This window comes from Megalobrama amblycephala, linkage group LG1 (assembly GCF_018812025.1).
Source record: "Megalobrama amblycephala isolate DHTTF-2021 linkage group LG1, ASM1881202v1, whole genome shotgun sequence".
NCBI lineage: Eukaryota > Metazoa > Chordata > Actinopteri > Cypriniformes > Xenocyprididae > Megalobrama > Megalobrama amblycephala.
The window spans coordinates 36269486-36285888 of record NC_063044.1 but is presented as its reverse complement, the minus strand read 5'-3'; the positions used below and the strand labels follow the sequence as shown (position 1 = coordinate 36285888).

Sequence of the window (16403 nt, the reverse complement as noted above, 5' to 3'; positions counted from 1 at the left end):
TACTTACTAATTTATTAATCAGAGTTTCTTGTTAGTTACTTGTAGTTACTAGAGTGTTAATAATGCATTACTCATTTGTTCCTGTGTAGTTATACATTAATGACGGAACAGTATTCTAAAGTGTTACCAGATACATAAAACCATTAAGCCAAATCTTGCAAGTCAAGTTTCCTTTATTTATATAGCGCTTTTTACAATGCAGACTGTGTCAAAGCAGCTTTACAGTAATAATTGGTATATAATTTTGGCTGCACAGCAGCTCTGAAAGAAAATTGTGTCAGTATCCATCTTAAGTAAATAAAGTATTGATTGATTCTGATGTAAGAAACAATAGTTATTAATTTATCTATATCAGCACTGGAGTAAACAGTGATGTCATCATCCAGCTCAGTTCAGTTCGCATACAACGGTGTCAATGCAGGCAGATCAAAGCACTGTTAAATATCAGATGTCAAGAGTCCCCAACTAAGCAAGCCAAAAGCGATAGCGGCAAGGAACCCAAACTCCAACAGGTGACATCTGGTGGCAAACAGGTGTTAAAATGGAGAAAAAAAAACCTTGGGAGAAACCAGGCTTAGTCGGAGGGCCAGTTCTCCTCTGGCCAACAGTGCTTTGTTACGAATCAGGCAGCTATAATAATCTAACAATCTTTTTTTTTTTTTTTAACAATCTTTAAATTAATAAGAAATTACTTTAAGTCTACTACAGCAGAAGTGCACATTGAGATGCATGTACATTGTGGTCACTGTAAGTCAGCAAAACCACAAGAGTACATGAAGTGTACCATTTAGGACAGCATGTCACTTCACACACTGAATCTTGATACCATTTTCAGAAATTAACATCTTTGATAAATTCTACTCTGTACCTCACACAAAATGATTGTATACTACCAGAAAGCATTTCAGTGTCAGAGGGGCAGGAACTCAGGCACCTCCCCTCCAACCTCTGATCAAGGGAAAGATAAAAAAGAAACATTTCTCAGAATACACTTGTTCATGAGACATTAGGAATACAAATATTACTACAGATCTCTGATCAGCTTCAGACTTCATCTCTTACCATACCAAGAACAGAGACGTTCAGGTAAGATGTGATTTTAAACCAATATGAACAGGTAGTAAGGAAAACTTTATTTTTATAGCATCTTTTAAAACTGTTTACAAAGTGCTTTACAGAAGGAAAATACACAGAAAAAACAAAACAAATTCACATATAGAAATAAGATAAACAAAAATAAAATCACATAATAGAAAATAATAAAATAGAACAATAAAAATAAACCATGATAAAGCCGTAGTGAACAAATGTGTCCTGAGATGCTTTTTAAAAGTGCACAGAGAGTCGATGGCTCGTAGGTTGTCAGGAAGAGAGTTTTATAGTTTAGGACTGAAATAACTAAAGACTGACTCACCAGTTTTAACAGTGTTTTTGGCACAACCAACAAATTACTATTTGATGTTCAGAGCAATCTTGCTGGAATATATTTATTCAACAAATTAGAAAGGCATATTGGGGCAGTTCCATAAAGATTTTTAAAAACTAATAAGAGGATCTTGAATTAAATTCTGAATGATACAGGCAGCCAGTGAAGGGATCCTAGTGTTGGAGTAATGTGATTTCTAGTTTTAGAGCAGTTAGCAAGTTATTAATTCATGCAGCTGCATTCTGAACATTTTGTAGGTGTTTAATAGAGCTCTTTGGTAACCCAGTTAAAACGCTATTGCAATAGTCAAGTCTAGACGTAACAAATGCATGAAGAAGTTTATCATTTTCAGAAGGCAAGAGAATATCATGTACTTTGAAGATGTTTCTGAGGTGATGTTTTTTTTTTTAAACTGAGGTCACTGTCAAACATGATTTCTAAGTTCCTTATTTTTTTATTTTTTTAATATAAAGTCAAGATGTGGAGCAATAGATCTCTGTATGTCTTATCTTTGTTTAGCTGTAGAAAGTTCTGAGTCATCCACAGATTTATGCTCTCTATGCAGTCCAGTAGGGTGGAAATTGAATTGTAGGCATCTGGTGCAAGTGAGAGATAGATTTGCGTGTCATCTGCATACTGGTGAAATTAAATACTGAACTAATTAATTACAACCACTAAAACAAGCATGTATAGGTTCAATAATAGAGGACCCAAAATTGAGCCTTGAGGAACACCACAAGAAATGACATAACTCCTGGAGGTGTAGGTAGGTCATTAGGGACCAAGGGAAGAAATAGGAAGGCATAGGCATAAACCAGGATAATCCAAAGAGTGTATTTATTAATCCAGATAGCAAGAATTACTATTTACAAGTATGTGAGTACGGTTAAAGAAAAAAAACAATAAATGGAAAAATGACTTTTACAAATGCTTTACCCAGCGTACACTTGTCCTACTTTACAAAGAACAAAGTAAAGTTGCTTAAACGGCACAAACGAAAATTCAGCTTAACTCACTGACCCTCCTCTCTCCCCAAAGGTTGAGAAGGTCTGGTTTAAATACTCTAAATTCCCACCAGGGGTGCGTTTCCCAAAGTGAACTATGGTCGCAAGTTCCGTCGTTACCAACAGAGTTCAATGGGACTCAATTACGACTATGGTTCACCAACGATTCTTTCGGGAAACGTACCCCTGAGTAGGAATTGAAATAAACTGAATAGGAATTGAAATAAACCAATTCGCATGACGACAAGGATGACAACATTGTTTTCATGTTTAAAGGTGCTCTAAGCGATGTCACACGTTTTTAGGCCAAAACATTTTTTGCCACATACAGCAAACATCTCCTCACTATCCTCTAGCTGCCTGTCCCCTGAACACACTGTAAAAAAACGCGGTCTCTGTAGTCGCCACAAGCTCCAAAAACGGACACAAAAACTACCTGGTGCAGTCTGGACCACGAAACATAATAAACATGCTCCAGCCAATAACCGACAAGAATGATTTTAAATGCGCGTTCATGACTGTTACAGGAAGCACGGAGGGGAGGGGGTTTTGTTTGACAACACTTTGAACGTCAACAGAAAGTTACTCCACCCAGGATCGCTTAGAGCACCTTTTAAACAAGAAAAAAAAGAGAAAAAAAACATTTGGTCCATTCCAGACATTAAAATGTGTGACCTTGGAAGCACCCACCCCCTTGGGAAACCCCACCATCCAACCCGTAAGTGGATGCACGTAACGCCAGCACCAACGCCATGGCAGACAATGGAGGCTATCATCTTTGTTCCTCAAACTTACAAATAAACGGTATAGTAAAACGGGTTCCCCCTCGGTAGAAATTGCTTTCCGGGAGAAATGTTAAAGCGGGGGCACCGCGATGTGACAGCAAAGGGGCAGGGGCTCAAGTTCTGTCAAAATGAGCAGCAGTAACTCTATTATTATTCACCTTGACCCATGTATATTGCCTTTTGTCAGGGTGTTTAAAGGGGTCTGTTTTGTGTTTCCTGGGGTGCACTTATCATGTTAGTATGATTTTTACATCAAAAATTGTTACAATTTAGAAATAAAAGGCATTTTTCCTGTTCTGATTTTAGCCTGCCCCGTTTGAAGGGGCGTGTCTTCTGTGAGACTTCAGTGTAAACGCCCACCGCTGTGATTGGCTGACATCTTTGCATATGAAATAGCTTGTATTACATATGGAACTCTCTCTCAAACTTTTTGAATGTTTTTACTATAACAGCTCTTTACTAATCGTGAAGAGTGTTGATTATAGCATTACATTTAGATCATGGCATGAAAGGTTGCAGTGATAAGTATTGTAGCCGATCACAGACATGTTGATACAGCGATCTCGTTATTGATTTTTGCACACTAACAAATGCTTTCATCATAACTAACAGTGCAACACACTAGTTTTGGCTTTTGTCCCGAACTAAGTCACTGATAAACTCGTGCTGTTTGATTAACAGCTCCAGTGTAAAGGGAGTGTTCTTCTTTCACTTTCTTTATAGAATTTAAATAACAGATTATTTTCATCCTACTAAGAGAAATAATGTGGATCCAAAGAAAAATGTACCGAATATACAAAAAATGCTCTACTGAGAAATTCACATTGCTGAAAATAAGTAACCACATTCCTAACTTTGGGATCCGTTGGAAGGTAATATTGTTTATAGTCCAGTATTGCTCTTCTCTTCTCTCACATGCCAAAGTTGCAATTATGAAGTAGGCATTGATTTTCTTCTGCAGAGGCATTCTTTCACCCATAAACAGGCACATTCCAGGATCAGTCGTTCGCTGGGCATGGTTAAAATAAAAGCTATTTTTTGGACTAACAAGGAAGTTTTCAGTTCAGTTCTGAAAGAATATTCTTATAATATGATGAACTCTTATATGTCAAAAGCTCAAGGAAAATGTGTTATCTCAGTTCATGACCCCTTTAACTCTCAATATATCCAAAAGATCAGTTGCCCCTATTAACCTTGATAAACAATGATGACTGAAAATGGGGTTCTTCAGTATTTTAATCGACAGTTAAAACACCACATGCATTCATCGTAGTGCTCACTTGAACAGCGTCAGCCAATAATGAGATGCCATTCTGACGTAGAACTCAGAAGTGCTGCACTGTTTACTATGAAACCTTTTCTTTTCACTTGAGATCTCAAAACCCACATATTTCTGATGTACTGAAATGGTTTTCTCAGACTTCTCAATAACTGGAAAAAAGTATCTGCTTCCCAAAAGTATCATCCAGAAAAGCATATTATCTCTTCCAAAGTTTGATCTTTTCTTTCAGAGAGAATCTCCCTGTGAACATAAATCAATGTCATGAGTAGATGCAGTCTCATCTGAAATGTTACATCCACAAGGAATAAGGGAGAAGGAGGTTTTATGCATGTTTATGACAACTGTCATTAAGTGTCATTCGCTCAATTATGTCATTTTTAATGCAAAGATGACATTATTTGAGATGTCGAGTTATGAGAACTTGACATTAACCAATACATCATAACCTGTCAGTGTCTTTGTCGTGACAACTTGACATTACTAATACATCATAACCTGTCATAAACATGACATAGCAGAGTAATTATCAAACTTAAGAAACTACTTAGCTTTATGGGTTAACATTACATTACATTATTTTGGTAACACTTCAGTATAGGGAACACATATATAAACGACTAACTATGCCTCAATAAACTCCTAATTTACTGCTTCTAAATATAGTTAATTGTTAAGTTTAGGTATTGGGTAGGATTAAGAATCTAGAATAAGGTCATGCATAATAAGGCATTAATATGTGCTTAATAATTATTAATAAATAGTCAATATTCTAGTAATATGCATGCTAATTGTAAAACGCAACTAGTTAAAAGACCTTAAAATAAAGTGTTACCATTATTTTATAACACTGTCATCTTTTTTTAAAGGTGCCCTAGAACATGTTTTTAAAAGATGTAATATAAGTCTAAGGTGTCCCCTGAATGTGTCTGTGAAGTTTCAGCTCAAAATACCCCATAGATTTTTTTTTATTAATTTTTTTAACTGCCTATTTTGGGGCATCATTAACAATGCACTGATTTACACTCGGCGCCGCCCCTTTAAATCGCGTGGTCCCTGCCACATGAGTTGTTGACTATATTACAGCGCATTTACAAAGTTCACACAACTAATATAACCCTCAAATGGATCTTTACAAGATGTTCGTCATGCATGCTGCATGCATGCTTCGAATTATGTGAGTAAAGTATATATTTGGATGTTAACGTTTTATTTTGATTGAATTTGAGGCTGTGCTCCGTGGCTAACGGCTAATGCTACACTGTTGGAGAGATTTATAAAGAATGAAGTTGTGTTTATGCATTATACAGACTGCAAATGTTTAATAATGAAAATAGCGACGGCTCTTGTCTCCGTGAATACAGTAATAAACGGTGTAACTTTAACCAACAGTAGCCTACATTAGCAACATGCTAACGAAACATTTAGAAAGACAATTTACAAATATCACAAAAAATATCATGATATCATGGATCATGTCAGTTATTATTGCTCCATCTGCCATTTTTCGCTGTTGTTCTTGCTTGCTTACCTAGTCTGATGATTCAGCTGTGCAGATCCAGACGTTGCTAGCTGCCCTTGTGTAATGCATTGAATAAGAGCTGGCATATGCAAATATTGGGGGCGTACATATTAACGATCCCGACTGTTACGTAACAGTCGGTGTTATGTTGAGATTCGCCTGTTCTTCTGAGGTCTTTTAAACAAATGAGATTTATATAAGAAGGAGGAAACAATGGAGTTTGAAACTCACTGTATGTCATTTCCATGTACTGAACTTTTGTTATTCAACTATGCCAAGATAAATTCAATTTTTCATTCGAGGGCACCTTTAAGAAATTTGAAATTGAAATTTGTCTATTTTCTGACCTTCTGTTGGAGGAAACTTAAAAAAAAACATGAAATGAAAATTATTCATGACCCTGTTATAAAATTATTTGTCAGAGTATTGTCACTTAATGACATTTTAATGACAAGTTCAATTTGTACCACTGTACTTGAGCTCAAGATACATATTCATGACACTATTATAATGGCCTCATGACAGCCAATGTCAAAACCAACCACATGACAGTTTAATGTAATGTTAACCCATAAAGCTAAATGATGTCAAGTTGTCATGACAAAGACATTGACAGGTTATGATGTATTGGTTTATGTCAAGTTGTCATAACTCGGACATCTCAAACAATGTCATCTTTGCATTAAAAATGACATAATTAAGTGAATGACATTTAATGACAGTTGTCATAAACATGCATAAAACCTCCTTCATATTCATGACACGTGTCATGTCATGATTATGAAGGTGTCATGTCAGTCTTATGCACACCCCTTCAAGTAAAGTGTTACCAATTATTTTACCAAGAAATGGAAGATTAGAGATTGCTCTGTAGATATTGAGCACAGAAGAATCAAGATTACTTTTCTTCAGCAGGGGCCAAACAATTAAAGTTTTAAAAATTTGTGGAAAACCTCCTTGCTGTAGGAACTGATTAATGATATTCAGGATGTCCGGTAATAAGAGGTTCATAACCATTTTGAGAAATTTAGTAGGTAGTAGGTCTAAGGCGCAGCTAGAGGAATTCATATGCAATTTGACCTGTGTAAGTGTATTGGGACTGACAGCTAGCAATGTTTTGTCACCCACAAGCCATCCTAGGTGTGTTACTTTCTTCTTCCAGAAGAATACAAATTAGAGATATATTAAATAATGTCCTGGCTTTTCTAAGCTTTACAGTGGCAGTGAATAGAGGAATAGATTTTGAAGCCCAAAAAAGTGCATCCATCCATCATATAAGATCCTCACACGGCTCTGGGTAGATATCTTAAAAAAGGTCTTCTAAAGTGAACTGACCAATGGTGTGTAACTGTTCAGCTCTCTCTGTTTTAGATCAGTGTGCTCAATAATGTGCCGTCATTATGTATATTTGGATTGTGTTGTGTTGTAAATAAAATATAAACAATCAAAAAGCCATTCTTTTCATCTCGTCACATTATTTCTTCTAGAACATTTCACCCGATAGGGCCATTAGGGGAGGGTCTTTGTCTTCCCAGGTGTAAAAAACATCAATATTCATGATCATTCACGAATATTGAATGACCCCCCCATAAGCCTTCCTGACACAAAACATGTCTTACAAATCTAAAATCAAAATATTGTTTTATCTGAATGAGAGGCCTGGGGGGTATTCTAGAAAGCAGGTTATGTGACATACTGGAATATGTTTATAAGTAAGCAGACAACCTCAACTTTTATTTACAAAAACGGATGTAACTTTCAGGGTATGTTAGTAGCCGTAGCAACTTACTCTCTGAACATAACCTGCTCCAGAGCAGCTCATGATCCAGGGTTAGTTTGCTTAAGAGGTATTCAGATACATGTTATAAAATTAATATAGTTATATTAATGTAACTTAATTTGTTATAATGTTATAGTTATATATACAATATATATAATATATATATATATATATTAGTGGTGGGCCGTTATCGGCGTTAACGCAGCGAGACTCTTATCGGGCGATAAAAAAATACGTGCTAACATGGATGCAGCTATGAAGCCGCCGGGTTTGCTTCAGGGAAAATGTATTTTTAAGAAGCTTCCCAATGGAAACCTCGACAAGACTAAAGCCTGTTTCACACTGCAAGCGTGAGTGTCACTACACCGTCACTGCAGCTGCAGAGACGCGCAAGTATTCAATGTTTGTACAGCGTCACAGCAGCGGCTCAAATCTGCATATAAAGTGAGCATTTCTTTACAAAGACAGCTATAAATTTGTTTTTATAAGTTGGTCCTTTATAAACTTGGTAGTCTTGAAAGTTTGTTAACATGCAAGGTGTACAACACTCGCATATAAACGTAAAATCAATAAAAATAAATAAATAAAAGCCTTGTGTTATCCATTGCTGCACACAAATGAGGTAAGCTTTGTGTTTGACATCATCTGACGCGTGAACATGTTTACAACACAGCAAACTCGGTGAAAAAAGACAGAAAACTCGGGTTTGATTTGGGTATGCAAGAGCCTATATTGCTGTCTGTGTAATAACTAAAATAATGTTTATATAGGCTATCCTATTTTCTGGCTAGTTTAGTTTAGTTTTTTATAATATCATACTTTAACCCAAACTGAATAATTAAAAAGTTTAAATGAGTAAATCTTCTGTAAATGAAGAGTTCAGATGCAAAAGCCTCTAAATGCCATCTGAAATTTTGTTCTAAAATGAGCATTTTTATCAAGCTCGTATGTTTAGGTTCAGTAAATTCACTTTAATGGCAATGAAAATGACCTATTAATTGACATTAAAGTGAAATTACTGAACTTAAACATACAAGCTTGATAAAAATGCTAATTTTGGAGCAAAATTTCAGATGGCATTTAGAGGCTTTTGCATCTGAACTCTTCAAATATTTTTTAACAAACTAATCTCCTTGCTCAGTGGATTGCCACCAGCTGACTGACTGTAAACAGTTCATCATGACCTCTTATGTAAGCCTACAGTTCAAAATTCATGTTTAACTGAATAAACAGTTAGTAAACACAAGTACATCTTATTGAACACAATTTATTTTCATCACCAATTATCATAGTAGAACAGCTTTCTCAAGCAGTTTGTGATGCATTTTGGAAACAGGAGATGAGCCCTTGGTCTAATGCGCTACCTGGCTTGAGAAACCCATTCTCAAAGACTTACTTTTAGTCATTATTTGGGTAGCACATATATTCTGAATGCCTTCGGCAGAATTCAAATGAGCCATTTTAATCTAGATTAATCTAGATTAATTCCAAGATTACAGTGAGATTAATCTAGATTAAAAAAATTAATCTATGCCCACCACTAATATATATATATAGCGTCTGTTTCAATGGTGAATCGTCAATTTGTCGCTTTATTGAAAATGTCAAATGTCTTGTGTATTAACCGGGAACATACCAGCATACCTCGAGGAAGCAACCGAGAGTTCAGGGTATATGAGACGGCAAGTTAACCTTGCTTCCTGGAATACCCCCTGGATGATTTTCACATCGTTTTGAAACAAAAAGTCTAGGCTATTTGATCCAGTCATTTTCAAAACTCTTATGAACAAAAATACAGTATAGGTTTTATAGCCTTATTTCATTGACTTTTAAACAAACCATGCATGAATGCAATTTTCTCAAAAGTTTTTTACATACGTGCTGTCCTCATATTATTGTTGTAGTGAACTGCACATTCTAGGGCCCAGTTTACGGCCGGGCCCCTCTCTGTCTGTAACAGCAGACAAAGGTTTGCTACATTTTGATTGGATCTTGATGGCCTAACACAAACAAACTGTCCAACGCCATCAGATAAAGATGTAAGGACAACATCCAGACCTCTCTTAGAGGGTAAGAAGAAGACCTCTTGTACCAAGCCTGGGAAGGACAAGACTTCTCATTGGTCCACAGGCAGTTACTGCCCTTCACCCATCTAGACACTACTTCCTAAGGTTGGCCAGAGACTACCATAAAAATTCCTTAGCAGCAATGGGTGAATCAAAAAGAGATCACAAAGATCTGTCTGAATCCATTCAAAACTATGTTTGAAAACCTTAGAACTGTTGCAAACTACACATCCATTTCATACTTATTCACAGAAATAAGTATTCTCAGTGACAGCCATTTGTAGTGCAACATCTGATACAAATTCAGCTGTTAATGTACAATTGAATGACAGTTAAATTTTTTTCCATCATGTTTAGTCTCTATTTGTTTAGAATATTGCCAAAGGTATTCTGGTGGTGGTTTGGAAAGTGAGTAATGCATTGGTAAGCTTTAAAGACACTGTAAAGACTTCCAACTTTGTGCTTTATGCAAATGAGTTCCACAGGGGAGAGAAGATGGGCCACACTCTGGTGTGTCCCCTCTGATGCCAGCAGCCAATCACAGCACTCGAATGGAGAAGTGCCAAAATGCAATCTCCTCCTCATCGGAAAGGGATAAAGTTACCCTTTCAACAGACACTCCTTGTTCTGAGTCTATCCTGCACGGGGATAGACATTAACAGATACACAGTTCTGAGTCTGCCCTTCAAAGGGGAAAGACACAACAGATATAATGTTCTGAGTCTCCCATTGGGTGAGACACAACAGATACACAGTTCTGAGTCCCGGCTTGCGAAGCTGAGACATTAACAGATACAACACCGTTCTGAGCCTCTGGTCCATCCAGAGAGACAACAACAGATACCATGATCTAAGTCTACAACTTGTGAGGCAGCAACAGAGACGACCACGTTCTGAGCCTCTAGCCTGTGAGGAAAGAGACATTAACAAACACTACGTTCAGAGTTTCCGTCCAGTAACGACACCTGCAACAAGGTTAAGCTCAGGAGAGCAAACCTTCACTCCAAGGTACCTTTGTTTGCGTGTTCCAGATTGTTAAGGACCTTCTGCACCTACACCAGGGCCTCATCTGCGTGTTCCAGATTTCAGGACCCTTGGGTGCTCCAGGAGATCAGCATCCCACAGAGCTTCGTGTTCAAGACTGTTGAAACAGATTCTGGCTCCTCTCCCCACTGCACTGTCGCCCAGCACAACCAGTGGAAGACGTCAACGTCATCAGACTCAACCAAGTGGAACGTAAATATCACTTAACCTCTTTCCAGAGACCTTGGCATTGTTGTATATTATCAGTATATAATTTCCTAATTCCTATTAGATGATATAGCTGATGTTAGTTTATAACAAATAATCTCTCGTTTATTTGTTTGAAAATAATAAGGTTCTCCACCTTATTATTTTCAGAGAAACAGTTTCTCTTTCCACAAGATAATGTAACTCTTCCATAGCCACACCCAACTTAATCACTTGTATTCTATGTCTTATGCACTTTATTCCTTTATCATTCGTGGTATTCATTTAGTAGATGTGTTAGTTATTCTTGTTTATCTTTTTGTTAATAAAATTTATTTTTATTACACTTGTGTCTTCCTTGTGCTGATAATACAGAAAAGGCTCTACAAGTTAGCAATATCACCAATCTTTCAGATAAATCAGCTGACCACTTAACATTAACTCTAAATGAATGAAAGCCCCTGTCGGGAGTGAAAGACCCTGACTGGTGCCCTGAACTAGGGAAAAAGGGGGGGAAGTGGTTATCTGATGTACTCATAACCACACCTTAAGAGACGTGTGATCCAAAATCACAACGTCAGCGGTGACGTGAGTACCAATCCCTATTTTACTTCGCGTCCTTGGATGGACAAAGTAAAAATCACTACATTGTAACAGCTAAAGTCTGAATACACTGTATTCAGCAAAAACTCCATGAAAATGTAACAAGGACCCGATATACTTCAAACGAAATCAAAGACAGATGTGACATCATTTCGAACAAAATCAGGCCAAAAAGAAGTTTGTTTTGTGTTCTTTTTGGAAGTTCGAAACGGCTTGCTAAAGCGAACTTTCAGGAAAAGTTCACTTCAGTTGCAAAACACCTTCATGCCACCGTTGGTCCGTGACAATAACATAACAGGAGATGTGCGCTGAAGCTCCGCCTTCATTCTTGTGGAAGTCTTCTTTGACTCATTTGATCTGTTGAGGTCGTTAAGGTAAGATCTCTGCGGGTGAAAACCAGAGATGTATAGTAACGAAGTAGAACTACTTCACTACTGTACTTAAGTACTAAAAGGCGGTATCTGTACTTTACTAGAGTATTATTTTTTTCTCCTACTTCCACTTTTACTTCAGTACATATTTTCGATGAGTTTAATACTTTTACTCCGATATTTTTTTTATGTGCTGCATCGTTACTAGTTACAATTATAAAAATGTTGATGAAGCTGACACATCAATGAGCGAATCAAGTGATTAAGAAGCTGCGCTTGCTCCCGTTCTGCCTTTTGATCAGCTATAAAGATCAACCAAAGACGAACCAAAAACACTACCTTCCACCCCTTCAACTTCAAGTGATCATGGCTGTGAGAGTGAGTAAAGGCAGGCATACACTGTGCGATTTTCGTCCGATTTTGAGCCAAATTCTGACTCGTGCGACGCTTTTTTGAGTCGGGCCGATTTTCAGCTTTGTCGTGTGTCATTTGTCGTGCAGTGATCGTGCAGTGTACACGGGGAAACGAGTGGCGATAAACCTCTCCCGACTGGCAATAAACCTCTCCCGACTGGCAATCGCATGGTCGGATGAAGTTCTGGCATGTCAGAAATTTTGGTCGCCCCTCGTGAGGATATCGCGCAGTTGAAGCAGAGCTACGAACCGACTTGCCTAAACTCTTTGTTTTTCCCCCCACTGCGCCTGCGTGAAAAAAGAACTTAAACCAATCTTCAATGCAGCAAGAAAGAAAACGAAAAGAGGGAGATCTTTAAGTTCTGTAGCTATCAAACTAGCTGCAATTTAGCAAAATGTTGCTTACCTCCAGTTCGTGTTGCATGATGGATAAACCCACGTCTTTCAAGCCACCTGGGTGTACATAACCGGTGCCTCTTGTATTAATTTACTTGATCATTAAATTACATGTTTCGCTTTTCACTTTCTATTTACTCATGTAGGCTATTTAATATTTACTTAATTTTATTAAATGCGGAAATGTGAACTGTTGTCCATCATTTGGCAATTGGTGATAAAGAAAAATGTCACATTGCAATATAGGAATTTTTTCCATTTTAAACCAGGAAGGCGAGTCAGTGTCTACTTTATATTACACAACCAATGTGCAAACTTTGCGCGAGAGTTATGCTAATGAAGACGTCTCAATCCCCTGTCAATTATTCACCAGCCTTTACAGAAAATAAAAGTAAAACCGACGACCTTTCGATATTCTCTCAGAGACAACGCTACTTCAACCTGTTAACGGTAGGCTATAGGCCTATGTCTTAATTTATTTTCTTAATATTTCTCTTGTGGCCCATAAACTGTATGTAGTGGGTGAAAAAATGAGAAGTATATCGTATTAAACAAGTTGTTTTTGAAGTGAAGCTGCTTTTCATTGACTGATTATTGCAGTCTTCGGACACATAGGCTACTGTTAATAATTTTAATTATATGCCTTTAATTCATTGTATAAATGTCTTTAAATAATTTTCAGTGAGAAGTAGGCTAATTATATGCTAATCAAATCTTTTATTATCCTCGCAGAGCGTCAGTTATGCGGTGATGCGCTATGAAATATTGCGGGCCAAATTTAATAATAAACAGGCCTACCCTATACTACTGCTACTACTAATAATAATAATAGGCTAATTATTATGCACGATTAAAGCATCAGCTATGGATATTAAGAGGATTTAGCATTTCCAATTTATTTATTACTCAACTCACTTTTTTGATAGAGCACTTGTACTTTTACTCAAGTCTGGGTCTCTAGTACTTTATACATATCTGTGCATGACTCAAAGGCCTCCATATTGCGGAGCCAACTTAGCCTCAAAGTTAGCTGCTGCATCAGACCCCACTTGGGACTCTGCAACAAAATCTGGAGAGTTCTGGGCATGGGTATTCACCACAGTACCTCCTGGAGGGAGAATTGGTCACAGCTTTTTGCCATAGTCTTAAAGTAGTGTTTTCAATAACAAGAATTAACTTTCTTTTAATTAACTTGCTCAAAGTGTCTACCAATATGATTTGCTGTATTACAAACCATTGAAATTGGGGTGGGTGAGGCAAAAAGTGTTGCTCTGCCCCAATGTGTCGTCCCGGCCCATCGTCCAGACTGTGCTCTGGGGTACTAGGACATTTGTGCTTATTTCTGTTAAGGCCCCGATTTACTTTTTTGTTCTTCATTTAGAGGTTAAACAAAGTTTGAAATGTGTGAGCTGTGATATACTGTAAATGAACATCTGACACCGCCCAAACTGCTGAGAGCGACAGTCAGATGAATAAGTAAACACGTGTTGTACATGCTGTTCAACAAAAATGAGAAAAACAGCAAGCATATTTTTTAGAAAGCATAAGCATCTGATCATAAAATGGGTATGTTAGCACGAGCTTTGCAAATTAGCTCTCCAGTCAGATGTTTATTCAATAGATTGCTTCTACAGTATCAGTGCCTCAGGGTGCTTTTACATTAGCACTTTTGGTGCGCACCCGGGTTCGAATGACGTCAGAGTTTGGTACATTTGGATGATGTGAACACTGTCTTCTGAACTCGGTTCGCTTCTGATATGAATGCAAATGTACAAAATTGCGAACTGCTATTAATGCCGTATTATTTGATAAAAATGTGTGTGTGTGTGTGTGTGTGTGTGTTTCACTCACTTTCCCGATGAGCGTGATTGACGTGCTGCAAGCAGAGAGCTGTAGCGTAGCGTAGCCTTTCTCATTTCTGCTCGCCTTCAGCATTTTACATTTGCGGCAGATAGACGCAAGTGCCGTCATGAACAAAACAAACGGTTCAAAAACAAAAATATAGAAGTGAGAAGAGCAACGTTATGCATTTTGCCACTTTCTCCGTGGTTCAGACCCAAATAATATAATGTGAATGCAGTCCAATAGGGGTAGGGGGAGGGGGGAGCAATCGAACTCGGGTTCGGTCCAGGCAATCGAACAAAGTGTGAAAGCACCCTCATTTAATCTGAAGCACAACTTAATTTTGTACTACAAAGCAGCTATCCAGTGTATTCATGTTTTCAGTCATGCAACAGCTGTGTGAAGTATATTATAGACTGGCCAGTGTTGATAATGGTCAAGACTTGGGAGTAATGCATGTGGGAAATCTACAGCCCTTACACACTTGGCAGACAGCTGCATCACAAGCCACACAAGCTCCTGGGAAAATGGGACTGATGCTTTGAATGTTGGTCAGAATGTTCAGGAATTGACTGACCGTGTTGATATGAGGCTGTACTGAACCACCTGCATTGGACAGAAGATTTGCTTGATGCTGACAGGGAGGCATATGATCCTTGTTCAGTAGTACAGGGCACCACAAACACAAGGGAGGAAGATGTTTCTTTGTTTTTTGACATTTGGTCTTTAACTGATCCTGTCCATAGCTTGTCACTACAATTTAAGGCCTAGGATAGTGACAACAGACTGGACGACTACTCAGTGGACAAATGAGTTCCATACCAAAAGAGAGATTGGTAGTATCACTCAGAGGGGGCTGGAGGGATAACAATAGATTTAAATGTTGAACTGTTGTTATTAGTCTTGGTTCATGGTTAAATTAAGATGCTGTTTTTCTCTGTACAGGTTTAAAAAATGTACAACAATACTGTGCGGTAGGTTCAAGTGGTATCATTTTTTCCACTCAATTTATTTTACTTATTTTTATATTTGCTTTTCTTCGAAGGAATCTTTGAGAGCAGCAAAAGCTATGTTAATACCAAAACTCATCTGGTGACGTATGTTTCCAGCATGATGTTTTTGCAAATGCATGTACTTGTCAGCTGTTGTATCTAAACATCCAACCTTGAATGGAAGTTGTGTTAGATTTTCTGTCCTGTCATTTACAGCTGAGAACAGCTTTTTCTTCTGCTGAGGAGGAAGATATAATGGTATGGATTTATGTTTCTTTAAAACCCATGTTTGGGGTTTTCCAGAGCCTTGGATTTGTGGGGAGAATATATGCTGCACTATTCTGTTCTGCTTTGTACATAAATACAATCATTATCTGTAACCTGTGTCATGTGGATCATTTATGACACACTATATGATACAAATGGAGAATAAGAATCTAGGGTTGTCTTTGTTGTGGTCAATTAAACTTTTCTTGCAGACCTCATTGTATTATTTAGCATTTTCAGATCTGTCTTAGAGATACAACGGTGAACTGTAAGCTTTGTGCGCTTCCATTGCTCTTTTGCTGTCCTGGAGGCTCTTCTTAATTTTCCGATGGATGTATTATTTCTCCATGGGGCTTTAATTGTCCTAGAGACAGTCTTTGTTTTTAAAGGAGCAACAAAGTTAATACCTTCAGAGCAGCTGAGACTA

At 37.6% G+C, this 16403-nt stretch overlaps 2 protein-coding genes across 3 annotated transcripts in view; one reads left to right on the top strand and one right to left on the bottom strand.

Annotated features, from left to right (window-relative positions):
- Nucleotides 1-16403, bottom strand: part of LOC125245430 — a 1350402-nt gene that overhangs the window by 169845 nt on the left and 1164154 nt on the right.
- LOC125245534 (cytolytic toxin-alpha-like) overlaps nucleotides 947-16403 on the top strand; it is a 74936-nt gene continuing 59479 nt past the window's right edge. Inside the window, exon 1 of one of the 2 annotated variants that reach the window (XM_048156174.1) lies at nucleotides 947-1086. The gene's annotated coding sequence lies outside the window, so the exon portion shown is untranslated. The remainder of the gene's footprint in view (nucleotides 1087-16403) is intronic. The other variant, XM_048156164.1, reaches the window with a different exon arrangement.